This window comes from Canis lupus, chromosome 35 (assembly GCF_048164855.1).
Source record: "Canis lupus baileyi chromosome 35, mCanLup2.hap1, whole genome shotgun sequence".
Classification (NCBI taxonomy): Eukaryota; Metazoa; Chordata; class Mammalia; order Carnivora; family Canidae; genus Canis; species Canis lupus.
This window is the reverse complement of record NC_132872.1, coordinates 21455089-21480659: the sequence shown is the minus strand read 5'-3', so window position 1 is coordinate 21480659 and position 25571 is coordinate 21455089. Positions and strand designations below refer to the sequence as shown.

The 25571-nt window shown below is 33.7% G+C and overlaps 2 long non-coding RNA genes across 3 annotated transcripts in view; one reads left to right on the top strand and one right to left on the bottom strand.

The window, feature by feature from the left end:
• Nucleotides 1–953: 953 nt before the first annotated feature.
• LOC140624837 (uncharacterized) lies at nucleotides 954–10000 on the bottom strand. 2 transcript variants are annotated; one of them, XR_012024270.1, is made up of 5 exons: nucleotides 9905–10000; nucleotides 9524–9637; nucleotides 2361–2596; nucleotides 2105–2175; nucleotides 954–1147 (listed from the first exon to the last, which is right to left on the bottom strand). It is a non-coding gene; the product is annotated as an uncharacterized lncRNA (long non-coding RNA). The 2 variants fall into 2 exon arrangements; XR_012024271.1 differs by having other exon boundaries at nucleotides 2361–2580.
• Nucleotides 10001–10086: 86 nt separating this feature from the next.
• Nucleotides 10087–25571, top strand: part of LOC140624979 (uncharacterized) — a 47441-nt gene continuing 31956 nt past the window's right edge. The window contains exons 1-2 of the long non-coding RNA XR_012024399.1: nucleotides 10087–10984; nucleotides 11498–11625. This is a non-coding gene — a long non-coding RNA (uncharacterized lncRNA). The remainder of the gene's footprint in view (nucleotides 10985–11497; nucleotides 11626–25571) is intronic.

Here is a 25571-nt window from a genome sequence, read left to right as displayed (position 1 = left end):
ATATAGGTAGAATAATTCATACAGAGAGGGCAAAATAGGATATATCCACATGTAATAGAAAAATATAAAAATAATCACAAGAAAATTTCAGAAGTAAAACATGTAACATCTGAATTTTAAAAGAAATTACTGGATGCTTCTAATATTGTTGTAGAACATGAAATTAGCAGCCAAAATCAATAGCATTCATAAACAAAAACAATAAATAGGAAGTAATGGTAAGTAAAACCCAATTTACAGTATCAATAAAATGACTAAATACTTAGGAATAAATTTAGCAAGCAATGTGCAACTCTTATATAAAAAAATGTTAAACACATACTGCAAACCAATTTGATAAATTAAATAGAGAACTATCTTGAAAGACACAAATCATTAAATTCATCAAGAAGAAATAGATGACCTCGACAATGTTATATTTATTAAATAAATCAAATTCATCATTTTAAAAAATTCAGAAAGAGGGGTTCTGGATGGCTCAGTCAGTTAAGCACCTGCCATTGGCTCAAGTCATGATATTAGGATCCTGGGATGCAGCAGGCTCCCTGCTCAGTGAGGAGTCTGCTTCTCATTCTCCCTCTGCCACTCCCCTTGCCCCTGCTCATGTGCTCTCTGTGTCTCTCTCTCAAATAAATAAGTAAAATCTTAAAAAAAAAAAATTCAGAAGGAAAACTCCAGTCCACAATGGTCTCCTGGGTGAATTCTACAAAATTATAAGGAAAATATAATCCCAACTACATCTTTCAGAAGTATGAAAAATCTTTCAGAAGTATGACAGAGCTTTCGTTTCCTTTTATGAGCCCAACATTATCCTCATATAAAACCAAAGACATTATATGAGAAAATGACAGACCTACCCCTATTTATTATACATGCAAATGATCTTGTAAAATTTTAGCCAATTTAATTCGCAAATATATCAAAGTAGTAATGTACTGTGATCAATTGGGGTTTATTACAAGGTTGTAGAATTGCTAAACATCCAAAAGTCAAAGTAATTCTCTATGGCAACAAAACAAAGGTTAGAAAAAAATATATGGTCATTTCAATGATGCAGGAAAATCATGTGATAAAATTCAACATTCACTCATATTGGGAGAAGACGAAGCAGCAGCAACAGCAGCAGCAGTAACAGCAGCTAAGAAAACTAGGAATAGAAGAAAATTTACTTGATTTGATAAAGGGCATCTACTAAAAGCCTACAGCTAACATCATATTTAATGAAAAACTATTAAGTCATTTCCCCCAAAACTGCTTTTAGAAAGGCATGAATAAATGGCTGACAGCCCATTTTTTCCCATTACTATCAAACCATGCACTATAAAATTTTGCCAATGCAATAAGTCAATAATAAGATGTAAAAGTTATGAAAATCAGCAAGGAAGAAATAAAACTCAATTTTTAAGTAGATATCATTATTTATGTAGGCAATCTGTAGTAATGTACAAAACAAATGTTAGAATTAATAAGTTATTTATAATTAAGTCAGAATACACAAAGTTAATTTAAAAGGGCAATAATATTTTATACACTAGGCAGAAAAAAAACTAGAAAATGAAATTCAAATATTACAAAAATTATAAAAATGTTATAGTTTTTTTTTAAATTTTTTTGTGTTTTTTGTTATTTTTTTTGTTATTTTTTTTTGTTATAGTTTTTTAATTGAAGCATGGTTGATACCTAATGATAAATTATTTTATTTTATTTTTATTTTTTTTTATTTTTTTTTATTTTTTTTTTTATTTTTCCTAATGATAAATTAGTTTTGGTGTAAAACATAGTGATTTCACAGCTTTATATGTTAAACTATGCTCACCAAAAGCGTAGCTGCCATTTGTCATCATATAATGCTACTACAATTCCGTTGACTACAGTCTTTAAGCTGTGCCTTTCCTTCCCATGACGTATTCTTTCCATAACCAGTAGCCTGTACCTTCCAATCCCCTTCACCCACTTCAAACATCCTGCTGCCATCTTCCCTTCCAAACTGGCAACACCAGTTTGTTCTCTGTATTTATGAATATGTCCCTTTGTTGATTTTGTATTTTTATATTCCACACATAAGTGAAATCATATGGTATTTGTCTCTCTCTGTTTGACTTACTTCACTTAGCATAATGCCTTCTAGCTCATCCATGTTGTCACAAATGGCAAGATCTCAGTCTTTTTTTATAGCTGAAATTAAAAAAAAAATAAAGACAATCCACAGGGAGAAAACATTTTCAAATAATGTGTCTAATAAGGGACTTATTTACAGAATATATTATCTATCCCTAGTCTAATAGATAATTCCAATAATACTGTTATTAGCACAACTTTAAATGAAAAAAAAAAGGAGGATATCTGAATGGATACTTTACCTAAGAAGATATACGGATGGCAAATAAACACAGGAGAAGGTGTTTAACAGCATTTCCATTAAAAGATGCAAGTAAAGGAGCGCCTGAGTGTCTCAGTCGATTAAGCATCTGCCTTCTGGCTCAGGTCATGATCCCAGGTCTCCTTGCTCAGCAGTGAGTCTGTTTCTTCCTCTCCCTCTGCCTCTCTGTCTACTTGTGCATGTGTGCACTCTCGCTTTCTCTCAAATAAAAACAAACTTTTTAAAAAATGCAAGTAAAACTTAAAATTAGACACCACTATATGCATACTAGAATAGTAAAATGAAAACGATTGCTAAGTACTGACAGGAATGGAGAGTACATGAAAATTTCATAAATTGTGGCTATGTATAATTTTATAGCCAACACTAAAGAAGTTAAATATTCACCTCCTGGAAAACTAGGTAGCTATCACTGTGCTAAGAAATTATATGTATTATTTCTTTATTTTATTAAGGTATAATTAACACACATTATATTGGTGTCAGGTGTATGACATAGTGATTTGATATTTGTATGTATTGAAAAATAATTACTACAATAAGTCTAGTTAACATCCATCACTGTATATAGTTACAGATTTTTTTCATAGCATGACAACTATAGTAAATTATACTGAAGAGTTGAAAGTTGTTGAGAGAAAGTCTTAAAAGATTTCATCACAAGAAAAAAAATAATTATTTTAATCATTATTAGTTGAGAATACGACCTTCTTTGTAATATATGTGTGTCATCGTACACACATCGTACATCACTGACATCGTACATCACTTTGGTGAAAATCAAACAAGATAATGTACCTAAAAATGTTTGTTAACTCTAACATGCTGGAAAATGTAATATTAATGTTATTGTTCATTGCACTGCATACAGTGTGGATATAATGAAATGGATACTTGTTTGAGAAGGTATAATGACTTCTCGAAGTCTGATTACAAACTCAAATATGCTCAAGGGAAAGTATTCATCAACTGACACTGTATTTGAAGAGTAGAATAAATTGCTTACTTAAAGCAAATTATTATTTTAAATATATTTGTGGTAACTTTTTTTTTCTTTTGCTTATTGTTCATAATATTTGAAAAAGGACAGAAGTGACACTACAATTGGCAGAAAACAGTCTTAAAGCCTTTGTTAGCTTCCTTGACTTTGTGAACTCAGTTTAAAATCCCTTAGTTTGTTCCTCTTTACTTATTTTTCTCAGTCCCACTGCTCATCTGAATCTCTACTGACAGATTGAGGCTATCACCTGATAGAGGGGAAAAAGTAAAGCTGTGCTAGAGTGGAACAAAAACAGGAAACTGAGTCCAGTGAACCAAGTTTTTGTCTTAATTTTGCTAGTAGGTGAAAAATATGTTCTCTAGGCTTATTTATGTTCATCTGAACCTCTTCATTTTTAAGGCAAAGTGATTAAACATGCTGATTCCAGATGTCCCTTATGGCTCATTGTTTATTTCTCTACAATCTAGGACAAAATATAAAGAGCTCAAATATTCCACTTCCCCTTGTGGTTGATTTTTCCCCCTATTATTGGTAAATTTCTATTTTTATTTATTGATATATAAAGATCTCTGGGGATTTGACATGCAGGAATGTCATCACTTTGGGACACTACATTTATTCTATGAATGCACACAGTATTCATTGGCAACATTACTTTTTTTGCCTATAAGGACTGTCCCAGAGTCAGTGCTTTATGTATGTTTAAGAAACTTGTTTTGGGGGCACCTGGGTGGTGCAATTAACTATCTGACTCTTGGTTTCAGCTCAGGTCATGATCTCAGGGCTATGGCTCTGCATTTAGTGCAGAATCTGCTCCAGACTCCTTCTCCCGATTCCTCTGCCCCTCCACTACAAGTTCTCTTTCTCTTTCCCTCCCTAAAATAAATAAATAAATCTTTTTAAAAAATGAAATTTGTTTTTATTATGTCTCTATCTATTGGCAAAGCAAGATGGACTGGTCTACTCTACTTATTGAATCCAAGTTGCCATTATATTTTTATAACACTATGAAATTTTTAAAATATCAATTATAATTGACACAATTTATTATTCTTGTGTATCTTTATACCCAGATTTCAGGAATGTTAGGATGCGCCTTAGGTTCAAGGAAACAGATGTATATTAAAACTTGTATCACCTTACTTTTATGTAATAAAGTCATAAAAAATTCCAAATTTATGTTACTCTTTTTTTTTTTTTATTTATCAGCCTTTCTTTCCCAGTCAACAAAACACTCAAGAGAAGTGTTTAAAAGTATTATTCAGTAGACCTCCAAAAATGTCCTTTTGAAGGAATCTTCTACTTTACTATTTTTAAAAAGTGCACTCAAGGAAACCTCACAATACATAATTTTTAAATTGTGTGACCTGATGTTAAAGCTCCTGCGATGATATTCTAACCCATTGTTTAGGGTCTACATAGTTCCATGTCTAGAGAAGTAAAAAACTGGCTTCTAACAGCTGCTTTTCCAGGAGGCATTATCTATTAGAACAAGATGTGAGACCACCTAGAATATGTAATCCCCACACAACTCCAATCAGGCACAAAGTCAAAGATATTTTAAAAGACTTTCTACACATACTCAACATGTTTGAGATTTTTTACTCTAAATCTCTAGACATATACTTCTAAAATTGCCAACAGAGCCCATAACCCTTTCCTAGTTGTCAGAGTATCAATTCTCTTCTGAAATTATTTTCTTTCCTATTTATGGAGAACTAAAATATTCTTCCTCCTTATAATTTCCTTAGTTAAATTTGACTCATATTTTAAGGTTTAGCCCAAGGATCACCCTCTTTGCAAAGCTTAACTTTTTTTTTGCCACCAATTTATTATCCATTCCTTATATTGTAACATTTATCAAAATGTAGTACTATTATTGTTTTTAAGTCAACTGCATCAGTTTCCTATTGCTGCTGTAATAAAGTAATGGAAATTAGTGACTTCTTATAACAACACAACTGTATTAAAATTCTGGAGATGAGAATTCTAGAATGAGTCAACAGGGCTGCATTTATTCTAGAACCTTCAGGAGAGAATTAGTTCCCCTGCCGTTTCAGCTTCTGTAAGCTGCCTGCATTCCTTGACTCATGGTTGTGCATAACTTTGACCTTAGCTTCTATCATCTTGTCTCCTTCTCTGACTGATCCACCTCTGCCCCTCTTTGTAATGACCTTGATATTACATTGGACCCACTGGACAATCAATGTACTCTTGTTATCTCAAAATCTTTAACATAATCTCAATTGCAAAGTCTTTCTTATTATGTAAAGTAACATATTAATAGGTTTGAGGATTTGGACATGGAAATCATTGAAAGGCTATTATTCTTCAATCACATTGATCTCCCTCATTAGATTTTGAAAAAAAAAAAAAGTTTTTTTTTAAATTCCAGTTAGTTAACATCTAGTGTAATATTAGTTTCAGGAGTAGAATTTAGTGATTCATCACTTACATGTAACACCCAGTACTCATCAAAAGTGCCCTCATTCTTCTTTTTTATTTTTAAAATTTTTATTTATTCATGAGAGATACAGAGAGAGAGAGGCAGAGACATAGAGAGAGAAGCAGGCTCCCTATGCAGGACTCCACCCTGGGACCCTGAGATCATGCCCCAAGCCAAAGAAAAGTGCCCTGCTTCTTCATACCTATCACCCATTTTACCTTTAGGAATTCTCAGTTTGTTCTTTATGATTAAGAGTGTGTTTTATGGTTTGCCTGTCTCTATATATCCCCACACCCATCAGTTTCATTTCTTAAATTCCATATATAAGTGAAATCATATGGTATTTGTCAATTTTTGACTGACTTACTTCACTTTGGATAATACACTCTAGCTTCAACCACACACATCATTGCAAATGGCAAGATTTTATGTGTTGATGGACATTTGGGGTTTTTCGATAATTTTGCCATTGTTTGTAATGCTGCTAGAAACATCAGGGTGCGTGTGTCCCTTCAAATTACTATTCTCATATCCTTTGGGTAAATACTTAGTAGTGCAATTGCTGGATCACAGGATAGTTCTATTTTTAACTTTTTGGGGAACTTCTATACTTTTCCAGAGAGGCTGCCCCAGTTTGCATTTCCATCAGTGATGTGAAGGGTTTCCTTTTCTCCTCATCCTCACCAACATCTGTTGTTTCCTGTATTGTTAATGTTAGCCATTCTGACAGGTTTGAAGTGGTATCTCATGGTTTTGATTTATATTTCCCTGATGAGGGGTGATGGTGAGCATTTTCATGTATCTCTTATCTCCCTGGATGTCTTCTTTGGAAAAATGTCATTGTGTCTCTTCTGCCCATTTATTTTATTTTATTTTTTTTTCTTCTGCCCATTTCTTAACTGGATTATTTGATTTTGGGGTGTTGAGTTGGTTAAATTCCTTATAGATTTTGGATACTAACCATTTATCTCAGCTGTGTCATTTGCAAACATCTCCCAACCTGAAGGTTGGATTTTCGTTTTGTGGATTGTTTCCATTGCTGTACAGATGCGCTTTTTTTTCCTGATAACGTCCCAATAGTTCATTTTTGCTTTGGTCTCCCTTGCCTCTAGGGATATGTCTAGTTAAGAAGTTGCTACGGCCAAGGCCAGAGAGGTTGCTGCCTGTATTCTCCTCCAGGATGTTCATGGTTCCCTGCCTCACATTTAGGTCTTTCACCCATTTTGAATTTCTTTTTGGGTATGGTCTAAGAAAGTGGTCCAGTTTCACTCTTCTGCATGGAGTAGTCCAGTTTCCCCAACACCATTTGTTGAAGAGATTGTCTTTTATCCACTGGGTATTCTTTCCTACTTGGTCAAGGAATAGTTGACCGTATCATTGGAGTCCATTTCTGGGTTCTCTATTCTGTTCCATTGATCTATGTGTCTGTTTCTGTGCCAGTACCATACCATCTTGGTGACTATAGATTTGTAATATAGCTTGAAGTCCAGAATTCTGATGCCACGAGCTTTGGTTTTCTTTTTCAAAATTGCTTTGGCTATTCGGGCTCTTTTGTGGTCCCATACAAATTTTGGGATGGTTTGTTCTAGTTCTGTGAAAAATACTGGTAGTAGTTTGATAGAGATTGCATTAAATGTGGAGATTGCTTTGGATAGCATAGATTCTTTAAATATCTTTGTTTGGGGATCAAAGTGGGTGGCTTAACGGTTTAGCGCCTGCCTTCGGCCCAGGGCATGGTACTGGAGTCCTGGGATCAAGTCCCGCATCAGGCTCCCTGAATGGAGCCTGTCTCTCCCCTCTCCCTCTGCTGTGTATCTGTCTCTATCTCTTTCTCTCTCTCATGAATAAACAAATAAAATCGAAAGAAAGAAAGAAAGAAAGAAAGAAAGAAAGAAAGAAAGAAAGAAAGAAGAAAGAAAGAAAGAGAAAGAAAGAAAGAAAGAAAGAAAGAAAGAAAGAAAGAAAGGAAGGAAGGAAGGAAGGAAGGAAGGAAGGAAGGAAGGAAGGAAGGAAGGAAGGAAGAAATTTGTTCTTTCAATCCATGAGCATGAGATGTTTTTCTATTTCTTTGTATCCTCTTCAATTTCTTTCATAAATACTGTATAGTTTTCAGAGTGTAGAACTTTACCTGTTTGGTTAGGTTAATCCCTAGGTTTCTTATGGTTTTGGGTGCAATTGTAAATGGTATTGATTTCTTGATTTCTCTTTGTGCTGCTTCATTTTTGGTTGACTTTGTATCTTGTAACTTTACCAAATTTGTGCATCAGTTCTAGCCATTTTCTGGCAGAGTCTTTGGGTTTTCTACAAATGGTATTATGTCATCTGCAAATAGTGAAAGTTTGATATCTTCCTTGATGATTTGGATGCCTTTAATTTATTTTTGTTGTTCAATTGCTGAATCTACAACTTGCAGTACTATGTTGAAAACAATGGTGAAAGTAGACATCCTTGTCTCTTTCCTGACCATAGACAAAAAGGTCTCAATTTTTCCTTACTGAGGATAATATTAACTGTGAGTCTTTTATAGATGACCTTTTAAACGTTGAGATGTGTTCCCATAATCCCCACTTTGTTGATGGCTTTTATCAAAATGGTTGTTGTACTTTGTCAGATGTTTTTTATCTGCATCTGAATATTCAGAGGATATATGGTTCTTTTTTTTTAATTTATTTTTTTATTGGTGTTCAATTTACTAACATACAGAATAACACCCAGTGCCCGTCACCCATTCACTCCCACCCCCCGCCCTCCTCCCCTTCTACAACCCCTAGTTCGTTTCCCAGAGTTAGCAGTCTTTACGTTCTGTCTCCCTTTCTGATATTTCCCACACATTTCTTCTCCCTTCCCTTATTTTCCCTTTCACTATTATTTATATTCCCCCAAATGAATGAGAACATATAATGTTTGTCCTTCTCCGACTGACTTACTTCACTCAGCATAATACCCTCCAGTTCCATCCACGTCGAAGCAAATGGTGGGTATTTGTCATTTCTAATAGCTGAGTAATATTCCATTGTATACATAAACCACATCTTCTTTATCCATTCATCTTTCGATGGACACCGAGGCTCCTTCCACAGTTTGGCTATCGTGGCCATTGCTGCTAGAAACATCGGGGTGCAGGTGTCCCGGCGTTTCATTGCATTTGTATCTTTGGGGTAAATCCCCAACAGTGCAATTGCTGGTTCTTATCCTTTCTTTTATTATTAAGGTGGCATATCAAGTTGATTGATTTGGGACTATTGAACCATCCTTGGAGCCCAGGAACATATCCCACTTGATCGTGGTGCATGATTCTAGTAATGTATAGTTAGAATCAATTTGCTAGTATTTTGTTGAAAATTTTTCCATCTCTGTTCATTAGGGATGGCCTGTGATTTTCTTCTTGATGGAGTCTTTGTCTTGTTTTGGAATCAAGGTAATGATGGCTTCATAGAATAAACTTAGAAGTTTTTCTTCCATGTCTATTTTTTGGAACAGCTTGACATCAATGTGTTGTGGATTTAATTGTACCCCCACCCCAAGCCTTCTCTCCCCAACCAAATTCTTATGTGAATCCCTGTCTCCCAATGTGGTGTCTTTGGAAACAGGACCTTTAAGGAGGCCTTAATTAAGGTTAAATAAAGTCATAACAGTGGACCCAAATTCATTAGACTCTGTCCTTATAAGAAAAGGACGAGACAGCAGAGGCACTCACACACAGAAGAAAGGCCACATGAGGACACAGGAAGGAAGCAGGCATCTGCAAGCTATGGAGAGACATCTCAGAAGAAACCAAACCTGCCTTGGTCTTGGGGTTCAGACTTCAGAGCTATGAGAAAATAGATTTTTGTTGTTTAAGACATCCACTCTATCTGACTGATACAGTATGGCAGTTCTAGCTGATATAGTATGCTTTTTCATTTTTTAAATTTCATTATTTAGCTTAGTGACCATACTAAAAAAATATATGCAGCAGGCATAAAATTTATAGTAGCAAACTTATATTTGCAGAAATGTATCTGTAAGGAAATTTTAAATGATTTCAAATTAGCACAGAGTATTATTTAATGTTAAATTGGTCATTTACTCCTGTTACCTATGTTTAAAACTTCATCCTCTTTGGGGTAAATGTTATTCAGATTCAAGAGTCTTACTCTCCTCTATCCCTTCCAACATGACAGGTTTAAGGGAAATTCCTTACTATGATGTCAACAAAGGAACTGTGTGCATTAGGGTTTTGGGTTCTCACTGTGCTTGTTCCTGAAAACAGCAAGGGATTGCAGGAGTTCTAGACTGTAGAAATGAGATGTTTCTTTGTTAAATGTTTGACTATATTGAATTTATTGTTGTGGTTGTCTCAGAACAAGTTGTATAAGCAGAGGCCATATTTAAATTTATCTAAGTTTGCTGGCACAGAGGATTTGGATAGGGCCAAACGATCTCCCTTTGCTGCTTCCAGAAACACAGTAAAATATTCTCCAGGATAGCAGCACAACCTTTAGGCTGAAATCATTCTGATTGCTTGGGGTCAGGGTACTAGGTTCAGGGAAAGAAAAATGTCTCTGCCTCTCCTACCTAGATTTCCTCAACCTATTTACACTGAATATTCAGAAGATTTCCATCAATTGGTAACAAAAAGCTGAAAAATATTTCCAGCATTACATTTTCAAAATTATTTCCATAAGCCATGAAAGACAATCTTTCTTCTTCATACTTGCCTCCAAAAATTAACCTAGTATGCAGCATCTATACTCTCCCTATCCACATCAACAATTCTGCTCTTTGAAAAGTACTTTTCTTCATGTCATCTTTCCAACTTGCTATATTCCTATATAGCTCTTACCTTCTGTAATGAGACACGTATGAGAGAATGGAATGGACATAAGGTTTTTGTTCTGACATACTCTCCCACCTGAACACATATTTGCTTAAATATCTATATTGTGGGATCCTAGAGGAGGAGGAGAGTGGGAAATGTTTATGAGAACGAGGAGAGAAAAACAGATCTCATCATTCTGTTTCATTTGTTTTGAAACAAGTAAATAGTTCATTGTGTTTGTGAAATAAATGAATGATGAATGAATGAATATATTAAATTCTAATTACCACAAAGAAATTATTCTCGGGAAACAGAAAATGGTCTTCCTGTTATATCTGCAGAAATCACTCTCAGAAGGTAACTTCTGTAAAAATTCTAGACATATTTGATTGAGTGGTAAGTTTCTAACATCTTCATCTTCACCAGTTTTTGTCTTAGATCTTGCTTCTTCCACTGGAATAATTTGTTATGCCTAATTCCTGATTCCTCCAACTTGAATCTAATAAATATAGAGTAATTTGAATTTCAGAACACACTAGTATATTAAAATATCCTTCCAAAATAAAATCAAGAAAAAGCCAAAATGGTGCTTTTCATCCTCAAAACAAAAGAACCCACTTTAGGTCTTTTGGCTTAAACTTATCCCTATATTAATCCACATTCAATGTGGTTAACATATCTATAATGTATAATTTGATAAAATATTCAGGCTAACTTTTTTATTCTTAATTGATTCTGAAATCATAATTGAATCCAATCTTTATTTCTTAATGATTATAAAGATACAGGTACATTAAAAATATCTGTATTTGGATATTTGATTTTATTCCTACTAATTTTTTTTTTACATTTTATTTATTTATTTGACAGAGGAAGAGAAAGAGAACACAAGCAAATACAGCAGCAAGCAGAGAGAAGGAGAAGCAGGCTCTCTACTGAGCAGAGAAGCCAATGTGGGGCTCGATTCCAGGACACTGAGAACATGACCTGAAGCAAAGGTAGACGCTTAACCAACTGAGCCACCTAGGCATCCCTATTCCTATTAATTCTTAAATTGCAGAGCCTTAACAAATATACCCAACTTAGCTGTTACTTACTCAATTTTGAAGTATTTGTGTGAAAGATGTCATGTAAAAAACCAAAGTAAGCATGAAATGTGAAGAGAGTAAAATCTATTTATATAGCCCGCTGAACATTAATATATTTTATTTCTTCTAAGAAATGGTAAAAATAGGTCAACAAGTACATTTCCATGAAATATAACATAAATTGGAGCATTACTTAAAAAATAACAGTATACTCCTGGGTCATCTGCTAAATGCTATGCATCATTACAATTTGAATCAATCAAAAAGGATCACAGTAACCTTTCCAACTAAGGTAGCACTCTTAAATCACTTTACTAAAGCGTACTACTTCAATTTGAAGTATTAAAAATAAATATATCTCTGCTTCACAAAGTAACTCTTATAGCTTAAAAGAACGTGCTACGCTATGTTTTTAGAGAATTTCAATGTACTGTAGTTCCACATTTTCAGCAATGCATATATGGGATAAATCTTGATTTTAAAACTTTAAATACAGAAGATCTGTTTTTAGAGGTTCCAGTCAGCTTTTTTCCCTATAATTCTTAAAATTTGTCAGTCATAAATAATGAGACACTGAAGAAACTAAGCATAGTATCAAAGCTCATAAATTAATAGCTAAACATAAAGAGACTTCAAAAAGATGTTTAAAATATGCAGAATTAATTCAACTTTTACTACTGAAAACAGAGTGGAGATTAACATACTATGAAACAGATCTCAATCCGGGGTACATTCATCTTGCCTTGATTAAGAGGGATAAATGTTCCACCCTACTTATTCTCTACCCTCCTTTTCTATCTAAAGAACAATTCATTTTGCAGTAATGAAACTGATCTCAGTTTCAGCTGAGAAACTGATCTTTTAAAAATAGTTCTAAGATCCAAAAGAAATATCAAATACCCAGAAAACATGAATCCCTAGGATGGATTAAAAGAGTATAGTTCCCCACCCTCACAAAAGGGAAATAACCCAGGGTAAAACTTAACAGGACACCAAGACATCACAGAATTATTTTAATGACTTCAGTGATACTGGACAGCTGGCTAGCTGTTCCCTGGCCTCAAGAAATAGGTGATTCAAACATTAGTGTAGATTCATATGCCCAGGTCTAAAAATACTATGCCATTACATGATTTAGGGAAAATCCAACATGCTTTCTTTTTTTAGAATATTAAATGAATAGTTATGTAAATCACTTTTTATATTACCCTGAATGCAATAAAAATTTAATAAAAGTCATTTTCCTCCTAGTTTACACTAGGAGGAAATGAGAAATGGAGAATGAGAAAGCAGACCAAACCCCATGCAAATATTTATATGCACTAACTTTATAATCTTGGCATTCCTTTCACAGTTTTTATTTACTCTCTATTTTAACCATTCCTACTATTTGATTTTTATGTGGCGCATTTTTTTGGATCTAAATATATACATACACACAAACACACACCAATCTGCAAGTCTGTTCAAATAAGATAATATATCTATATGCTCAAATATTGCTTGACTCACTTGGACTGTGGATAGTTATTTCCAACTTTATGGCTTATGACAGAATAATAATAGTGGACTAGTTCTCCCATTGTAAACATCCATTAAGCTGGGGAAAAAAAAAAAAAAAAACAATGCATGTGGAGTAAAAAAAAAAAAAAAAAAAATAAGGAAAAAAAATCCATGCTACACATAAGAGAAGAACAGAAAGTATCCTGATCCCAGACCATAGAGATCCAGTTCATACAGAGGAGGGGTGAGTTACTAAGAAAGTCTCAAACTGGGACCCAAAAACAGCCTGTCTGAAATTGAAAGAGGATAATAGAGAATGTCAAAACTGCATCCATCTGTAGACCAACAAGTAGCCTTAATAAATAGCAGTTTATCCCTGGGGGCAAGGACACCATGCTGGAGACATAATCTCTTTAAGGAAAGAAATCACCAGAATAAACTAAAGTTAAAAGAAGAATACAAACACTAAGCAAATTCTCTATTAACCCAACCCCACAATATGCACAGGCAACATTTGAGGACCTTGAAGTCAAGAGCGTAGTGATTTTAATAATAGCAACAATAAAACACAAACACAGTTTGATTCCTAATTCACAAAAATTTCCACAGTAAAGTCCTAGCAAAGGAAGCATGCCCATAATTAGTTCTGATGATCTAATGTATAGCATGGTGACTACAGTAAATAATAACGTATTGTATACTTAAAATTTGCTAAAATTAAGTGTTCTCAACAAACATACAGACACACACACACACACAACACTAGTAAACATGTGGGGCGATGGATAGCTTGATTTGTTTGATTGGGGGAATCATTTCACAATGTATATGTATATCAAAACATGTTCCTGTACATCTTGACATATACAATGTTACTCATAGACTAACAAAGCTAGGGGAAAAAGATGTATGCTCATTTTGAGAAATAAAGACTAGCTTAGTCTGTCTTAATGTGTTTCATCCAAATACTATGCAACAAATACTATGTAAGAAATAACACAAGGGACAAAACGAACAAAGCAATCAATAGAAGGAGGTTCACATATGACCAAGATGTTAGAACTCTCAGACAGGGAATTTAAAATAGCTACGATTAATATGACAAAGGCTATACTGGAAGGACACACAAAACCAATGGGGAATATCTGCAAAGAAATGGAAACTAGGTACGCCTGGGTGGCTCACCCATTGAGCATCTGCCTTCGGCTCAGGACATGATCCTGAGTCCTGGGATCAAGTCCTGCATCGGGCTCTCTGTGTGGAGCCTGCTTCTCCCTCTGCCTATGTCTCTGCCTCTGTCTCTCTCGGTGTCTCTCATGAATAAATAAATAAAATCTAAAAAAAAAAAAATGTGAACAAGAAGACAATGGAGTGCGCTCATTCCAGTGTGAAAAAGGATAGCCCAGAATTTTATATACTAGTTAAAAGTTTTAAAATAAATAAATAAAAATATATGAAAACCAGCAACCCCAACAGAAGCAAAACCAAAGCAACAAGTAATTCTATCTTCTCACAAAAGGTCTAATTCCTAAGTAGTGTAGTTATGCTTAATATTTAAAAATATGTAGGACTGGGATCCCTGGGTGGCGCAGCAGTTTGGCGCCTGCCTTTGGCCCAGGGAGCGATCCTAGAGACCCCGGGATCGAATCCCACATCCGGCTCCCGGTGCCTGGAGCCTGCTTCTCCCTCTGCCTATGTCTCTGCCTCTCTCTCTCTGTGTGACTATCATAAATAAAATACAAATTAAGAAAAAAAAAGTGCTGAAAATGATAAAAAAAAGAAACATTTAAAAATATGTAGGACTAAAAATTTAAAAAAAATATGTAGGACTTGCAAATATTGAAGGAATTTTAATAATATTATGAAATGTAAAATAAGGCAAATGCTATGAGCAGAATATATATGAAATACACAAAGTTTTATTTTTAGTAGATATAATCACAAGGCAGCTCCGATAAGATTAACTTAATAGGAGTATACTGTTCAATTTTAATTTTCCAAAAAATGAACAAGCTCAACTAATGCATTCACAACATTTCATTCCTGCTCTCTATCCACACACCTATTTCATCTATCAACTTCCTTTTGGGGAATGCAAACACGCATCGATTTGTGTGATATGCAGCAGCTGTTTATGAGAATCTCTTATAAGAGTCCTGAGTAGTCATGTACTTTATTATTAGTAGAATCAAATACACAACAAATATGTTGCTATCTGCCACTGATCAGGAATTTAAAAATCAGGGAACAGAAATGTCATGATCTCATTTCAGATACAATATGAAATACTTGGAAAAGGGTATTAAAGATACAGCATTCACAGTTAAAAAGACACAAATTGTGCATGTGTGTGAAATGGATTAAAATATTGGCAGACTGTTTGAAATAAGAGCTCAAAGTCCTACTTACATCAGTAAGTATGGTATATAAAACCAGTTTCAGTTGTCTGTTGCTAAGAATACTCATGTCATGAAGCTCATTGGTGTTTGGTAGCAGAAGTATTCTTATTTGTTTTATTTGAAAGCCTTTCAGGTTTCAGATGAAGTTACTCAAAGTAGTTTCCAATACTAAATTTGTTCACACATGATTTATTTTTCCTCCCATAGGTAACAAGCTTAGATCAACCCCCTCAACAAAAATAAAAAGAACAACTTTTAACGAGAGCCCATTTCCCATTCTCAGTAGTTACAAAATTGTTCTCTAAATTAAAATAAATTCAAAGTTCCCCCTTTTAAAATACTGCATATACACATAAAAGATTCATATTTAAAGAAAATTATTTTAATTTTAAATAGGAAGAAAATGGGATAGATCTGGAAAGGAAATCATATACAGAATATTTATGGTTAATCAAACAGAATAAAACAGCACTTTAATTCTATATTTGATTTCCCTTGCATTGACATAAATTGAGAGGAATATTTGTTTTGAACACACTAAGGGAAAAATATCTGTTATTGATAAGTATGACAAGTAACTTAAATATCACTGGAGGAGTAAAGACACAGAAAGTTTCATTTTCAGTGTATTCCTTTAATTTAAAAAGTTTCCACTGAAGAATAGTTATGCTCATCACAGTTGCATAAGGGTTTCATAACTTAGCAATTTAAGGTCATAACCTACTGCAAGCTTCTCTGTTTAATTCAGAGATTTTTAAAAATTCATATTTCTTTTTTTTGCTTTGATTTCTCTGACTGCTAGCTTTGACTTTGCCTATACATTTCTCATTGCACACCCAGAACGGCAAATTTCTTGAAGTATTAGAAATAAGTAAATGCCGTTAAAAGGATTACTCTGGTTTAGAAATTCCTCCTTAGCAGCAATTTATTCCATCATAATTTGTGCAAACCTGTGAAATAAGTAGTGGCAGTGAGGCTGAACTTTAGACAAACTTTCTCTTTTCCTTACTGGAAATTGTGTTTTGAAAATGGTGTCTTCTTAAAGGTTCACAGAATTTGTCATCCTCTGTGGTCATGCAAATCTCACAGGCAACATACATTCAATCTTTCTCCTTTTTTTAGTATGTGTGCATGTATGTGTGTGGGGGTGTGTTTATCGAAAAATTCTGCTGAAAAGGGAAATTGTGTGCTAGTCCTCTAAGGCAAATCTAAAGGAAATTGATAGTAATAGCAATGATGATGATTATAAAAATAATAAATTTTTAATTAAAATGCCCTCAATATTAACGTAGAGCTTGGATGAAGACAGTTATTAACTTTGTTAATATTGGTGAAACTATTAACTATGTTAACTATTGGCAAAACACATCTTAGCTCCTGAATTTTCACTTCTATCATACTTCTGGCATTTCCACTAGGTTTTCTGTGGCATGTTCTTCTTAATAACTCCTTATAAAAAAGGTCAGATTCTAGTCATGTATGTGGGAACTCTTTGTTCATTCATTTAAATCTCTAAGAAACTCTACCCATTTGATACTATTATTTTTAAATCAAGCAATAGGTTAATATTTATATGTTCTCACAAAATCTAAAATATCAGATATATCTATATGTAAAGATATACCACAAATAGTTTAAAACAATAGAAAATTTACTCTAAAATATGATGTTCTTAGAAATAGGTTAAATTGCACAGGTATTTAATTCCAGTATATAAAAGGAATGTTTAACACAAGTGGAGGTAAAACAGAAATTATACTGTTTATAGTCTTATAACTCTACAGGAAGGGATTAGGAGACAAGGAAGAAAAGCTGTTAACATTTTGAATTTTATGACTAAGTTCAACAGTCAGGTGTGACACAGTATTTTTATTCATAGTGACACAGTTCTAGGTGCATCTTGTTCTTGATAACCTAACTTGAATTCTTTTCATCCTTCTTACATCCCAACTATGGAAAAATAAAGTCTATTTCACTAAAGCATTATTAATAAGTTAATTATCATTATGCATAACTCAGTTCAGTCATACTTATATAAGTAAAACAATTTATTCATGCTTGCGAACTGTGCAAAAAGTAAGGTATGAATAGAATGAGGATGGTGAAGGTATGTGGGATCAAAGAAGGAGATGAGAAGGGTACGTGAGTAAGTAATTTTGATGTTTCTTATTAGAAAGTATGTAAAGAGCTCCAGTGTTCTCAAATTATAGTTATCAAACAGAAGTTATCTATTTTAATCACTGTGGAGTTAGTATAACATGTGTTGGTCAGTTTACAGCATTTTCTCTATTGTTTATAATATCTATTTAGATGACTGAGATATCCACTCTCCTCTCGACTGACTCTCAACATCTTTCAACATGACACCTGGTTCTGACTAATGTGCTGTATTGATTCTTTACAGTTTCCTAAGATACTTAATTTTACTTTTATTTTTTTGTAATTTTGTTTTACTACATTTCTCCCCTCTTTTAAAAAAAGATTTTATTTGTTTATTTGGGAGGGAGTGCACGAACCAGAGAGAGAGCAAGGACGAGTTGGGGACTGGGGACAGAGGTAGAGGGAGAAGCAGGCTCCCCACTGAGCAGAAAGCTGATGTGGGGCTCCATTCCAGGACCCTGGGATCATGACCTGAGCCTAAGTCACAAGCCTAACTTACTGGACCACCCAGGTGCCCTTGCATTTCTCTTTTTACCAAATAATTGGAAAACACTTTTGTTGGTACGCCACGTGCAAAAATTAAAGTCAAATTATATTGTAATAAGAACTTGATTCCTTCCACTTCCTTTTTCTAGCTAGCTTTCAGGTCAGCATTATGTCCCCATGATAGTTCTTTATTGTAGATGGAGCCCCTATAAAATATTGCAGATGGGTGAATTTTCACAGTAAGATATATATCTAAAGAAAAAAATACACCACTGTGGAAAGAATTTCTATCTATGAAATTTGCATAGGTCTCTGATTATAATTAAAAAAAACTGATGGAAAGGAATAGTTTAATGCTGTAATAATAGGAATTGTATTATTATTAATTATATTATTCAATAAACTTACATTTCACAATTTTATTTATTTTAATAGAGTTAGGGCTTTCAAACTAGGAGTTTTCTAAGCACTTTACTTAGTTATGTACTATTGTATTGGGAATCTAGTTTGAAAGGGAGGTATCGTGTAATCAGGTATGCCCTTGATATGGTAAAACTCTGTTTCAGTTTGACAAACTTAAGAGAAAAGCATCATCAGAGAGGATGATTTTGATTATTCAGTATAATCTTACATTTTCAATAAAAACATCCTTCCTACTCTCATTTTTACTGACTTGCATACTATCTAATGGTTAAGCTTAATTTTCCTCATGTGAACAAAAACCAAACCAACTTTGCCTTTTTACTTTAACATTTTTTAAATGAATTTAACATTTAAAATTTTAATTTATGCCAACCAAACCAACTTTGCCTTTTTACTTTAACATTTTTTAAATGAATTTAACATTTAAAATTTAAATATATTTCCTACTGTGTCTTTAAAAAATCCGGCAGACATATATATTGACCAGAGTCACGGTTCTCTAGTTTTAAATGATTTCAATAGGTGCGTTTGAACACATTTGAGTTCATTTAGAAATAGGGTAGAAGAAGGCAATGATTGTCCCTCCAAGACAGCAACAAAAAGCAATAGAAAATTTTCTTATTCAGTGAAATAATAGACATTCATTACAAAATCTATGCACAGTCTGAAAAATGGGGCAATAACACCACTTAGATGTGAAATTGAATCATTTTATAAGCTTTCATTTGTAATCTATACATTTATACAATAAAATCCCATATTCACAAAAGATTGAATCCACATGTTTCAGAATTTTTCATGAGAATGCAAGATAAATGAATACTTATCCTTCCACTCGAGAGAAAAAAACAGTATTCCAACATTGAAATGTAAAATTTTTGTACCGATTTTATTTTTAGCTCAATCTAAGAGCCAACTACTAGTTTACATGAAATATTATAATTGGTAAATTATTTTTGCTATATACAAGTAATAGACTTCAAAAAAATCCCAAATCTGAGCATTCATTGGTTGTTTCTAGCTGCATTTCCGCTTATATATTTCCAAAAATGTGAAAATACTGCCTATTAGCATAATTATTATGTCCTTAAAATGTGAACATAAAATAGTTTTTTAAATGAGGATTATATATATATATATATATATATATATATATATATACATATATATATATATATATTTAATTGTGCTATTTTTCTTTTAAATAAAATGCTTTTTTGGTGGGGGTTGTTTCAGGTTTTTATTTAAATTCCACTTAGCTAATATAGAGTGTAATATTAGTTTTAGGAATATTATTTAGGAATTCATCACTTCCATATAATACCCAGTACTCATCACAAGAAATGCCCTTCTTAATACTCATCACCCATTTTACTCATAGCCCTGCCCACCTCCCATCTAGCAACGCTCAGGTTATTCTCTATAGTAAAGAGTCAGTTTTATGGTTTGCCTCTCTATTTTCCCCTTTATGTTCATCTCTTTCCTTTCTAAATTTCTGCATAGGAGTGAAATAATCTAGAATTTGTCATTTTCTGACTGATTTATTTCACTTAGCATAATACACTCTAGCTCCATCCATGTTGTTGCAAATGGCTAGGTTTCATTCCTTTTCATAGTTGAGTAATATTTGTGTGTGTGTGTGTGTGTGTGTGTGTGTGTGTGTGTGGCATCTTCTTTATCCACTCATCAGTCAATAGACAATTGGGCTCTTTCAATAATTTTGCCATTGTTGGTAATGCTGCTAGAAACATCAGGGTGCATGTGTCCCTTCAAATTAGTATTCTCATATCTTTTGGGTAAATACTTAGTAGTGCAATTGCTGGATCATAGGGTAGTTCTATTTTTAACTTTTTTGAGAAACTTCTGTACTTTTCCAGAGAGTATGCCCCAGTTTGCATTTCCATCAGCAATATTAAGGGTTCCCTTTTCTCCTCATCTTCACCAACATCTGTTGTTTCCTGTATTGTTAATTTTAGCCATTCTGACAGGTTTGAAGTGGTATCTCATGGTTTTGATTTATATTTCCATGATGAAGGGTGATGGTGAGCATTTTCATGTGTCTCTTATCTCTCTGGATGTCTTCTTTGGAAAAATGTCATTGTGTCTCTTCTGCCCATTTCTTAACTAGATTATTTGATTTTGGGGTGTTGAGTTGGTTAAATTCCTTATAGATTTTGGATACTAACCATTTATCAGCTGTGTCATTTGCAAACATCTCCCATCCTAAAGGTTGGATTTTAGTTTTGTGGATTGTTTCCTTTGTTGTACAGATGCTTTTTTTCCTGATAAAGTCCCAATAGTTCATTTTTGCTTTGGTCTCCCTTGCCTCCAGGGATATGTCTAGTCAAGAAGTTGCTACAGCCAAGGTCAAAGAGGTTGCTGCCTGTATTCTCCTCCAGGATGTTCATGGTTTCCTGCCTCACATTTAGGTCTTTCACCCACTTTGAATTTCTTTTTGGGTATGGTCTAAGAAAGTGGTCCAGTTTCACTCTTCTGCATGTTGTAGTCCAGTTTCTCCAACACCATTTGTTGAAGATATTGTCTTTTATCCACTGAGTATTCTTTCCTACTTTGTCAAGGGATAGTTGACCATATCATTGGAGTCATTTCTGGGTTCTCTATTCTGTTCCATTGATCTATGTGTCTGTTTTTGTGCCAATACCATACCATCCTGGTGACTATAGATTTGTAGTTGACCATATCATTGGGGTCCATTTCTGGGTTCTCTATTCTGTTCCATTGACCTACGTGTCTGTTTTTGTGCCAATACCATACCATCCTGGTGACTATAGATTTGTAAATAGCTTGAAGTCCAGAATTGTGATGCCACCAGCTTTGGTTTTCTTTTTCAAGGTTGCTTTGGCTATTCAGGGTCTTTTATTGTTCCATATAAACTTTAGGATGGTTTGTTCTAGCTCTGTGAAAAACGCTGGTGGTATTTGATAGAGATTGCATTAAATGTGGATATTGCTTTGGATAGCATAGATTCTTAAAATATCTTTGTTCTTCCAATCCATGAGCATGGGATGTTTTTCTATTTCTTTGTGTCCTCTTCAATTTCTTTCATAAATGCTCTATAGTTTTCAGAGTGTAGAACTTTTACCTGTTTGGTTAGGTTTATGCTTAGGTTTCTTATGGCTTTGGGTGCAATTGTAAATGGTATTGATTTCTTGATTTCTCTTTGTGCTGCTTCATTTTTAGTGTATAGAAATCCCACAGATTTTTGTATGTTGATTTTGTATCCTGCAACTTTACTGAATTTGTCTCTCAGATCTAGCGTAATTTGAGGAAGTACACAGATATTCAAATCCAGGAGACACAGAGAATTCCCATCAAAATCAGCAAAAGTAGGCCAATACCAAAACATATTGTGGTAAAATTGCAAAATATGTAGATAAACAAAAAATCCTCATAGTAGAAAGACAAAAGAAGTCCTTTGCTTTCAAGGGAAAACAAGGTTAAAAGAAATATTTCCATAGGAACTTAGCAGGCTGTAAGAGAATGGAATGATATACTCAGTGTGCTGAATGACAAAAATATGCAGCCAACAATACTTTATCCAGCAAGGCTGTCATTCAGAATAGGGAGATAAAGAGTTTCCAGAGAAACAAAAACTAAAGGAGTCCATGACCATTAAACCAGACCTGTGAGAAATATTAAAGGGAACTCTTTGAGTGGGAAAAAAGACCAAAAGCAAAAGACAAGAAAATAACAGAGAAAATCTCCTGAAACAATGACAAAACAAGTAATAAAATGACACTAAATTATTTCTATCAATAATTACTTTGAACGCAGGGGCATCTGAGTGGTATATTTGGTTGAGCATCTAACTCTTAGTTTTGGCTCAGGCTGTGATCATGATTATAGGATCGAGCTCCTTATCAGGCTCTCCACACTCAGTGCAGAGTCTCCTTGGGATTCTCTATCTCTTTCTCCCCCTTGATCTCTTTCTCTCTCTCTCTCCCTCTCTCTCTCTCATGTAAATAAATCTTTAAAAAATATTACTGTGAATTTAAGTAGACTCTATGTTCCAATCAAAAGACATAGGGTATCAGAATGGATTATTTAAAAAAATTCATGTATATGCTGCTTATCAGGAGTCATTTTAGACCTCAAGACACCTCCAGATTGAAAATGAGGGGATGAAGAACCATATATTATACTAATGGATATCAAAAGAGGCCAGACTACTAATCCTTATAACGGTCAAGCTAGATTTTAAACCGAAGACTGTAAGAAGTGATAAAGAAGAGCACTATATCATAACAAATGGGTTTATCCAATAAGATGATCTAACAATTGTAAATATTTATGCCCCCAACTTGAGACTACCCAAATACATAAAACAATTAATAACATGAAGGAACTCATTGATAATAATACAATAATATTAGATGTTGTAACACCCCCATTTACACCAGTGAATGGATTATCTAAGCAGAAAATCAACATGGAAACAATGGCTTTTAATGACACTATGGAACAGATGGACTTAACAGATATATTCCTAACTTTCCACCCTAAAGCAACAGAATACATATTTTTTTTTCATGTACATATGAGACATTCTCCAGAATAGATCACATACAAGGTCACGAGTCAGGCTTCAACAAGTACCAAAAAGGCTGAGATCGTACCATGCATAATTTCTGATCACAACACTATGAAACTTGAAGTGAACCACAAGAAAAAAATTGGAAATACCACAAACACAGGGAGGTTAGAAAACATCCTATTAAAGAATAAATGGGTCAACCAGGAAATTTAAGAAGAAATTCTGAAAAACACATGGAAAAAATGATAATGAAAGCATGAGAGTCCAAAACCTTTGAGATGCAGCAAAAGCAGTCAAAAAAGGGAAGTATTTAGCAATAAAGGTCCCTCAAGAAGCAAGAAATATCTCAAATACATTACCTAATCTTACACCTAAAGGAGATTGATAAAGAACAACAAATGAAGCCTAAAGCCAGCGGAAGAAGGGAAATAATAAAGACTAGAGAAGAAATAAATGACACTGAAAACAAAAAACAAAACAGGAGAACAAATAAATGAAACCAGAAGTTTGTTCTTTGAATGAATTAATAAAATTGATAAACCTATAGTCAGACTTATCAAAAAGAAAAGGGAATGGACCCAAATAAATAAAGTAACAAATGAGAGAGGAGAGATCACAACTAATGCCACAGAAATACTAACACTTATAAAAGAATGTTATGAAAAATTTTATGCCAACAAATTGGGCCATCTGTAAGAAATGGATAAATTCCTAGAAACATTCAAACTACCAAAACTGAAACAGGAAGAAATAGAAAATTTGAACAGACTTATAAGCAGCAAAGAAATTGAATCAGTAATCAAAAGTCTCCCAAAAAAACAAAAGTCCAGGGCCAGATGGCTTCCCAGGGAAATTTTACTGAACATTTAAAGAAGAGTTAATAGCGATTCTTCTCAAATTGTTCCAAAGAATAGAAACAGAAGGTACATTTCCAAATTCATTCTATGAGGTCAGCATTCCCTTGATACTAAAACCCAAGTCCCCACTACAAAAGAGAATTACAGGAAAATATCCTTTATGAACATAAATGGAAAATTTCTCAAAAAACGCTAGCAATTTGAATCCAACAGTACATTCAAAGAACCATTTACCACAATCAAATGGGATATATTCCTGAGCTATAAGGGTAGTTCAGTATTCCCAAATCAATCAACATGATACACCACATTAATAAAAGAAAGAATAAGAACCATATGTTCCTTTCAATAGATGCAGAAAAAGCATTTTTCAAAGTACAGCACCCATTCTTGATAAAAACACTGAACATAAGGTGGGGATTGTGGGACCATATCTCAGCATCTAAAAGGCCATCTAGGAAAGACCCACAGCTAATATCATCCTCATTGGGGAAAAACTCAGAGCTTTTTGTCTAAGGTCAAGAACAAGACAGGGATGCCTACTTTACTATTATTATTTAATATAGTACAGGAAATCCTAGCCTAAGCAATCAGAATGTAAAATATTTCTAACAAAAGTGTTGAACCCACAATGACTGCAAACATTGAGGAGATGTGATTAGACTGACTGCCACAATGCAAGCAAGCATTCCTTTTCTCATTAATAGTCCCTCAAAACATATTTCTCTAATATAAAAGGTAATAAAAGGAAAGAATAGAAGTAGTAGTAAGCCAGAAGAAGAGGCCATTAGATCAAACATTCAAATAAATATTTTTAATCAGAAATTTCTGTAATGAAGAAATGGCTAAGTGATATAACTGACCTGGTTTAATATTTCATCCGATAGACATACACCACCATTTCTGTAACCCAATTATCTTTTCCTTTTTTTATTGTCTTTATATCGACTTAAGTTAAAGTCAACATGTAATTTTATTCCTCACATTTTGCATGTCCAGTAAAATAATCTATACTAGTGAATCTTTAATTTTAGTCAGTCATTTTTTAGTTATATTTTTTAAAGGGAGAAAAAGTTCTTAAAAGAAAAATTTTGAATTTAAGATTCTCCCTTTATGGAAAAGGAATGTAGAGGGTCATACAGTTATTTGTCATGATTTTCAGTAAATCCTCTTATCTCAAAAAAAAAGAAAAAGACCCAAAATGAGCTCATTGATATTTAAAGTTACAAATTGGATACTTATTCCTTTGGTCTGGTCCTGGTGCTTTGACTTTCATTTTCATTAAAATGCAAATATCCTAAGGGGGCTCACTATTTTATTCATTCATTTATACTTTCCTGTAAACAATTGGTATACAATCAATATTTCTTCGTTTATACTGTCAGATCATTTATAATGAAATATTACAATTGATTTTTTAGGGGGTGTGGGAAGAGAGAAATAAAGAAGTAATTTTCAATAAAACATATAGTG